The sequence below is a fragment of the Lepus europaeus genome, chromosome 11, assembly GCF_033115175.1.
Source record: "Lepus europaeus isolate LE1 chromosome 11, mLepTim1.pri, whole genome shotgun sequence".
NCBI lineage: Eukaryota > Metazoa > Chordata > Mammalia > Lagomorpha > Leporidae > Lepus > Lepus europaeus.
This window is the reverse complement of record NC_084837.1, coordinates 6,304,409-6,313,321: the sequence shown is the minus strand read 5'-3', so window position 1 is coordinate 6,313,321 and position 8,913 is coordinate 6,304,409. Positions and strand designations below refer to the sequence as shown.

The 8,913-nt window shown below is 51.8% G+C and overlaps 1 long non-coding RNA gene across 1 annotated transcript in view; it reads left to right on the top strand.

The window, feature by feature from the left end:
• The first annotated feature begins 846 nt into the window (after window positions 1–846).
• Window positions 847–8,913, top strand: part of LOC133769757 (uncharacterized) — a 46,509-nt gene continuing 38,442 nt past the window's right edge. Inside the window, exon 1 of the long non-coding RNA XR_009867235.1 lies at window positions 847–1,206. This is a non-coding gene — a long non-coding RNA (uncharacterized LOC133769757). The remainder of the gene's footprint in view (window positions 1,207–8,913) is intronic.

Below are 8,913 nucleotides of genomic sequence, written 5' to 3'. Positions count from 1 at the left end.
TGCTGTCAAAAAGGTTTTCAAAATCACCATATGAATTGTAGTAAATTTTACTGCATAGAAGAAGACATAGGTATGGCAGACTGCAAAGGAAAAAGAAACAAAAATATTTTAAAATGTCTTCTTCAGAGATGCTCGCTTGCCTTGATGCCAAGATTAAAAACCTCAAAGGCTAACCAATAAATATCAATATATTGTTCTTTTTAAAGAAAACCCAGGCCAGTCTCTTATTGCAGATGTAAATTTATTTTAATGAGAGGAATGACAAGCTTTAATTTGGCTGGAGAAAGCTGGAATAGCATTTCTTTTAATCTGGGGAGACAAACAAACACACACCCAGGAATATGATTTTTTTGCGGAAAGTGGCTGGATGGGCTGTAATTCTTTACAGATTAAATCACACTATGAATACAGGCCCCAGCAAATGCCGAGTTTAACTCTGAACTCAGTGGAAACCAGTTCTGTCCACCAGGATTCATTGAATTCCTCCTTTCCCCCAATCTCGTCCGTGTGTGTTTTTCTCTTCCACCACACTGGAGCTCCATGAATAGGGAAAGGGGCTTCCATTGTGTCCCTCTGAACTTCCAAGTCAATGCAATTTTTAACCACTGGCTTGTGGTACTTTGAAAATCACCAGGGGCTGTCAGAGTTGGGTCCTCTGAAAAATTTACAGTGCTAAATCAGAGCATATGCTGGGAGGGAAAGAATTGCTGAAGATTGGAGCAAGTACAGTATCTGTCTGCCCCCTAGTGTAAGAGCCCTCGCTGCCTAAAATTCAACTTTAAAAGAAAAGGAGCTCTTAAAGGGAAACGACTTTGGGCTCACGTAGGCATAGCAGAATGAAACTTCTGTACATTTTAATCTGAATAATTCTTCAGGATTTAAAATTAATTGGCTCTGGCGTGGTTGGACTGCACTGGGATCTCGCCACCTCTGCGTTCCCCGAGTCACTGGTGAAGAGGTGATGATTTTTTTTTTTTTTTTGAACTGGGTTTATGTGAGTCCCCCTCACCCCCTCCTCTCTTTTTCTTTCTCTCTGTCTCTGTCGTCTCTCTCCTTGGCTTTTTAAAAATGAGGAACGGTTCCCCGAACGTTCTGGACAGAGCACAGAATTGCTGCTTAAGTCAGCCCGGCGCGGTTGCAAATAGACAGCCAAAAGGTAAACGTTTGCCAGAAACCCGCACGCCAGCTCCGCCACCCCGCCGGATGGTGAGTACCCCGTCTCGTCGCGGTTCTCCCGGCTTAGCCGGGCGCTCGCCTCCCCGACCGGCGGCCGAGGGCGCCGGCCGCCGCTTTTCTCGAGCCCTGCCTGCCTGCCTGCCTGCCTGTCAGTTGCACAAGGTTGCAAAACGAAGCGCAGAGACAAATCCAACAGTAAATTCGTATACTTAGCGCGAGCCTGGCAGCTCCTTCGCTAGAAAACCCAGTCGCCTGCTCCTTGGGAAGCCACGCTTCTCCGACTGGTTTTCGGCTTTCTCTATGGAAGGAAATGAGTTTCAGGAGACAGGACGAGGAGATGGGAGGCACCGCAGTCTTTATGCTTTGGCTTAATCATATTTTGGCAGCTTTGCAATTGCATTTTCCCCCCTCTTCCCCCTGCACCACCTCTCCTACCACACACATGTAATAAAACATGGCAATGCATTGAATTGACTCTGTCCCCCCTTCCCCAGAACCCCTTAAACCACAGTCCTAGGCATTCCATACACGTTAGCAAACCGAATTTCTGAAAAGCCCCCAAGTCATCCCCAACCCCACACAGCACAAGGAGGAAAGTGAGAAAGGAGAGAGAGAGAGAGAGAGAGAGGAGAGAAAAATACTGTAAGTAAACATACCAAAACCATATTTGCCTTGCTCAAGGTCCCAAACCGCTTGCATCTTCCTTCTAAACTGGAATAACTCTCCTTTAGTTTGGCGAGGGAAATAAACGCTTTGTTGGCCCCCTGAAAAGATGTGTCTTGGATAATTAAAGAGAATCGCCTCCTCGGTGTTTATCTAAGCGATTGTGCAAACTGATAAAAAGTAGGCACTAGCCTGCAGGGAAAACGAGGAAAGGTGACGGGAGAGATCTTCCACCTCAAGGAAGTGCTTCCCCATGTATTAGGCGCTAGCTCTCAGCCCTGGAAAACCCTGCACACTAACTTTAGAGAGACAAGGTTTCAGGGAGTCTGTACACAGCTGCTGAGGAATGCAAGCCTCGCCTTTAAGAAAAAAAACCCCAAACCGTAGGTAGGAGATGTCTGGAGTGATCCTTGTCTCTCATCTCATTCCTTAGAAGGAAGAGTGCGTTGTTACACCTTGTTTGGGGCTGGAAAGACGAGACTTTAAAAACACCCGTCCAATTGAAAAAAATCTCCCAACTTAATGAGTTTAGTCGGAGGCTGGAGCAAACGGCTCTGCCTCAGCAGAAAACCGCCACCAACTATGGGCGATACTGCAAAGCAAGACGACCGAGGCGCAGCCAGATCCCACTGTTTGGGGTCCAGAGGGATGGAGGCTAATCCTAAAGCAAGTTGGAAAAAACAGAGGTGGGAGAAGAGAGGAAAAAGCAGCAGCCTTGCAGGCTGGCACGCAGGCTCCCCTTGCCCTGGATCAAAGATAGAACTTGAAATAGGAGGGCAACGTTTTTTTCCTAAGAATCCCTTGGATTCCTCATTTCCTACTTTTAACTCAAGTTCCCCCCAGTGAGTCCCCCCTCCCCCCTGGATTTGTGTCTCTCCCCCTTTCCAGTCCCCATTCTAGAACTTTCCTGAAGAGGAACTCTGTTTTTTTGGGGGGGAGGGGTTCCCCATTTCATGCCTCCATAGAATGAATGCCCAGTTCACCCCCTCTTTTAATCTTCTCCCCGAAATGAATAGAGGGAACAGGAATACTGTTAACCAGCAAAAACTGAGAATAAACTAAGACTGCCTCCTCACACTTTTAAAACGGTTTTAAGTAATGGATTTTTTTGGGGGGTTGTTTTAAGAGGAGAATAATGGGGAAACACAGATCTTTTATTTTGGGAGACTGTTATGGTAAGATGTATGTCAGACTTGACAAATGGAAATAATGCTCTTCGGCTGCTTCTTGTCCTTGTCTTAAACAGGAATTAAGTTAAACACAGTGCTGAATGTTAATTACATGTTTACTGGCTAATGAAAATTACAAATGGTTTTGCCACCTCAAACAATGATGAAAACTCTGAAGACACTGTAATTATATACTTTGAGGGAAATAACTCAGAATATTGATCATAAGAAGTGTAAATCTTTTTTTAACTATTCATTAATACCATAAATACGGGCTGCAGAAGTTCTTCCTTGCGGTTTGTCTCATCAGTTGCAGGAGCGGGTGGAAGGTGAGGCTCCTGAGGGGGTGAACTCATTCTCTGAGTAGAAGGAGGCCACTTGTGTAACTGGGGGGTGCCCCTCCCTTGCGCCCCGCCCCTTCAACCCCAGCTGAAGGTCGAGCGCTGGTTGAACCAGGAGGCCAGCTCAGGGCAGGTGAAGGTGATCGCAGCGGGCCTGCCCCTCCTTCCCCCTCCCCAGCTCTTCTCCTCCCTCCTCCCTTTCTCGCCAGGGCTGATGGAGGACTGCCTTCCTCACCTGGGCTCCTTGCCCCTAACCCGGCATTCCGGGTTCCTGGTAGGGACCGTCCAGACCGGGCAGCTCACGCCTCAGTCCAGCCGTGCCACCCTGACAACTTGAGTTCCCTCCTGCGGTCAGAGGTGGCTAGAGCAGGTCATTGGTGGGGTGGGAGTTAGGGATGGAGGTGGCTCTTGGGTGCCGTGGCTCTGGTCGATGAACCAGAACTGGATTCCCTGGCCTGAGGAGCAGAGAAATGTTTTGTTTTTGTTGTTGTTGCCATTTTCTTTTAACTTTGGCCAGGGTTGGCAGCCGCTTAGATCTGGAGGGGTCAAAGGTGAGGGCTGCACTAACCCTAAAAGACTGGCCTGCCCTGGCCAGGAAGCCAAGTGGCCAGTGGAGTTGGGAGTTTGTCAGCCACTGCCTGCCTTTTTTGAGGGGGCGCTGGTGAAACCCACACATGCCTAGGAGCCGTGGGGGGCACGGCACCGAGTGTGGGGTTTAAGTGGAATATTGCCGATTTTTAAAAAAGTGCCCTGGGCTTGTGGGACTGGGGTCCTCTTTTCCCCTGAGAATTCCCAAGGCGCTGGGCTTTGTCTTAGAAGGAATGGAGTTTCTGAATGGTGTGAAAGGGACAGAGAGGGTCGCTTCAAATCGATTTTACTTGTCCTTTCTGTCTTTTCGGATCAACGCCCTTCAATGGGCACAGAGGTGCTCTTTCAACCAAAAACTTGTGCTACATTTTCTGCCTGTATTGGTGCTAAATACAATAAGCGTTGGGCAGATTTTTTTTTCCTTTTGCCCTCCAAAGCAAGAAAGCACCCTAATTAAATTGTTTTATATGGACAGTCAAGACGGACCAATTAAGTATGCATTAGTATAAAGATAGAGTCTGCAGATAAGGCAGTTGAGAGGGTCCTGGCCAGGACAAAGGAGAAGGCGCCAGCGTCCGGGAGGGGGGCGTGGACCCAGCAAGGTCGCACACTGCAGAGGCCCGGGCCCCAGGTGAAAGGGGCACAGGCCTGCCAACAGGTGGGTGGCGGTGTTGCAGACCTTCAGGACGGTGCCCGTGGCCCTAGGGCGGTGGAGCCCGAGGGGCTGGTGTCCCTCACTCTCCTCCCCTGGAAACAGAGCAGTCTCAGGTGGCTTCGACCGTTGGACGTCGGAAGTGCCGGCCCCATTCCGGGTCGGGCCCGCTTCCTGGAGTCCCAGGTCCCCGGTGCTGCCCTGCAGCAACGAAACGGGGTGAGCCCTGGCGGAGGCCGGCAGGGCCAGGGGGCGCAGACACCGGCCGGCCGCGGCCCCCCAGCCTTGGGGCAGAAGTCCTCATAACATCTCCAGGCTCGGGCGCTTTCCCGAAGCGAAGGAAAGGGGCGCCTCTGTGCCAGGAAAGTGAAAGTTCGCCCTGGACTCCATCCCGGCCAGAGGGGCGTCGACCCGCCGACGCGGGAGCAGGGCAAAGGCAGAGAGGGTCCGAGAAAGGGTGGCGAGCGGCGGAGCTCCAGGTCCAGCGAAGGGCAGCCCTGGCCTTCTCCACCCCCTCCTCTCCACCCTCCGAGGTTGTGGGCGGGTGGAGAGCAGCTCGCCACGAAGGAGGTGACCCCCGGGGCAGGGGCTGGGGCCTCCCCGCCGCCCCCGCTCGGGCTGTGATAGGTGGTCCCCGGGCCTCAGGGCCGCACGGGGCGCCGTCGGAAGGGGCGGCGTGGGGGGAGCCCAGGGAAGTGGCTGAACGTCAAAAGTAAAAAGGTGGAAAAGCTGATTTTCCAGTCGCGCTGGAGCCCCCTCCCTCGCCGGTTGCCGAGGCCGTAAATCAGCGGCCGGCAGCGGCAAGGGCGGGCGAAGCCCCTCGGCGGGCCCGGCGCGGCCCCGCCCGGCCCGTGCGCACCTCCCGGTGGGCCCCGGATCGATCCGCAGCCTAGCCGAGGATGTCACCGCACTAAATATTTACTGATCACACACAAATAGCCGGGGCTCCAACGATTTTCCTCTGTGAGAAGAGCGCGGAGAGAAGGGTAAATCATTTTATTAGTGTGGATAAAGCCCAGAGCACACTCCGGCCTGGAGTGTTTTAAGATGTGTCTTCAACGGGATGAAAAGAGTTAGGGAAATCGATACGGAGTGATTAGAAGCCCCCGGGGTGACCGAGGGGGACGGGGCTTTCAGGGATTTGGCGAGGCTGCCGGGGGAGGGGGGAGCAGGCCTCGCGCGGGGCGGCCCGACCAGCTCCCGGAGAGCTCCGGGCGCAGGCCGGCTTCCCCCTCTCCTCGACGGGAGACGCGAGGGCGCAGCCGGCGGCAGGGAGGCCGCCCCGCCCGGCTCCGCCGCGCCGGCGCCGAGTGAGGGCCGCGCCGGCCGCCGCGCGGTGCAGGGCGCGGGAGCTGCGCGGGCTCCGCGCCGCGAGCCCGGTGGCCAGGTGCCCCCGGGAGGCGGTCGCAGGTGCGGCGCGCCCTCGAGGGAGCGTGCGCCTTGCGCCGTCTGTCCGGGCTGCGCCCAGGAGGACAGGTGTGGCCCACACGAGTTGCATTCCTCCCCCGAGCATTTCGGGGGGCTCCCGCCAGCCGTGTCCCGCCGCACCCACAGCTTTCTCCCCTTTAAGTCCCTTTAAATCCTCCCATATTTCCGAAGAGGACCTGGTGAGCCAGCCCAGCTCGCCGCCTTTCCTTCCCAGCCATCCGGCGTCGAAGGAGGCCGCCGGGTACTGCGGGGCGCCTGGAGCGGTTCGGGGCAGGTGCGGCGAAGTCTGCGGCCGAGGAAGAAGGCCAGGGGCAAGGAACCTCCTAGGAGAAGTGCCCCCTGTGCGGTCCCCGTGCTCTGCAAGGCGGGAAATCAGCTTTGGGGGCATCAGGCCACAGCCCTGATGGAGGTGGAAACTTGTCGGGGAGAGGGGGGTGCAGGCTGGTGCAGGGACCTTAAGTGGCGGAGGTGTCCAGGCTGGCCGGACTCAGGCGGGTTGGGGACACTGGCGAGGGCACCCCAGCGGCGAGGTCGTGGCTTTGCGCTTCTGTGGCTGGAGGCTCGCTCGCCACGGGGTTCAAGACAGCTGCAGAACACCAAGTAGAGAGAGGAGGGGCGGAGGGTGAGGAGAGAGGAGAACCTTCTTCGTTTCTTCTTCCTTTGCCCACTCCTGACCTTCTCCTAAAAATCTTCTTTTCCCTAGGAAACTGATAGCGCCCTACATGTATGTACGTGTGTGCACATGCATGTGTGTGTATGCGCGGGACGGTCGGCCCCTCCCCCTGTCCACTGCTTCATGTTCTGGGCGGCTTGAGGGGTTCAGTTCAGGATGCCTGCCTGGCGCTTCGGTGCAACAGGAAATATAACCGCAGATCCAATTAACCGTTTTTCCAGAAGGGAGTTTTTTTTTTTTTTTTTTTTCCTAATGATGATTATGAATCCCAATGGATTGGAGCGTTCTGTTCAGGTGTGAGGAGGTCGTGTTCGGAATTCCTTCTTCAGTAATCCTCTCATTCCTGCATTGGGAGCTGACCAGCGTCGCTGACCTGGCGGTGTCAGGAGCCGGGTCTCCATTAACCCTTGTCGGTCTTGGCCAGGGCGTAGGTTAACTACACTGATCTACCAAAGGGACTGTGGCAAACATGATGCACACCAGGAAGGAAGGGAGGAGAGGAGGAAAGGAGAGAGGGCGGAAGGAAGGGGAAGGGCAGGGAAATGCAAAGGTTGTAGGGCTCAGCCTTTCCGTGAGAGCAGCTTCCATTCACAGCTGTCGCTCGCATCCCCACGCCGGCTCCACGATGAGGGACCTCGGAGGAGAGGGGACCTAACGCAGGGAGCTATTTCCTTCCATTCTAACCGGCCGCCCAGCTCACCTTCAACATATATCCAGCGTGTGGACAGCGCTAGATTATTGTGAGAGGGAGTTTTCAAAAGTAAAACAAAGACCCCACTGCATCGTTTACCTTCATTCATTTAAATAGAATCCCATTTATATTTCCTCCAGGGGTCAAATTATAGCCATAAAGTCTGGAGGGGATAAGAAGAATATATTCTGCTGGCTTCGCACTGGGTGGCATTTCAGTGGACGGTTACACACCAGTCACGTGCAGGAAGGTGTATGCACATGGGTGTGTGGACATTTCCATGGCGTTAGAAGTCCCTGGATGGATTCAAGATTCATATACTCAAGCACTAGATAGAGTCTGTCACTCACCCATGCATTCCGGGAGTCTGGCAGAAAGCAGTGAAAAAAAAAAAAAGGTTTGTGAATGAGCTCCTTGCACTCACTATTGTGGAAATCCAGGCACCTAGTGATGCTAAAGCTGTTGTGGCTTGCAAAACCCATAGAATGGCACTTCAAGGTAAAAAAGCAGCTCCGGTTTGGTAGCTTAGGCAGGGTGTTTAAACAAAAGCTGTGCCTCTTTTCCCTACTGTTATTTAAAAGCTCAGGGCTACACTCCTGCATTTCCCTCTTCAGGAGATTGGTGAACTGAGGCTGTAGCTGGAGAGGGTGGCATCAGGGAGTCCTCTGCCCATTTAGCCAGGTCTGATGGGGGCTCTACACGCTTTTTATATTAATGTTATATTGCAAAGCAACTCCTTGGTGAGAAAGTTCTGAAGAGATCGAAAGCCATGTGGACATCAGGTCCCATTTAGAAGTGGACAGAGAGGGGAATGGTTGACTTTCTTATTTTTTTTTCTTTCTTAAGACGGTGGTAATGAAATCTTGAGGACAGTTAATTTTTGGTATGTCAAAAAAGCATTAATCAAATGATATCAAGTGCCAGTCATTTAAATGTGAAGGTTTTAGGCAAATTTCCAGATAAATTAATATTGCTAATCAGCTGCATCAGTGTACTTAAAGAAAATACAAGCAGAACAACTAAGGGGATTTATTGGATTTAATTGCTTTTAACCACAAACTAAAGGTAAATTTCAGAAGAAGAAAAATAATTTAAGAAGGAATTTCAGTACCACTGGTTTTCAGAAAGCTTTACAAAAAACATATAAAGCATCTGATTAGGGGAGTAACTGGATGGTCACAGACAGACACGATACCACAATAGAAAAGCATTATGTATAAATTTAGAAAGACTTAATTAACTAAATTACCAACTTCATTTCTCCTCTTAAAAGGTTAATTTCTTGAAATGGGAAGGCACATGATTAAAAAAAAACTAAAGTTAAAAATTCTGTGCAAAATTAAGAGGAGGTGTGCTGCTAACATATTCAGCTCCCTGATCAAAGGAAGCATCAGCTTGAGGGTTTACAAAGTGTATTGTTTCAGTGAAATTTACAATGGTCTTGTTCATTTGAATACAGGGCAGACAAAGGTACTTCTCCTATCCACTTAGTACAATTTATTATAAGTTAATCAACCTTATCCAAGCGATTC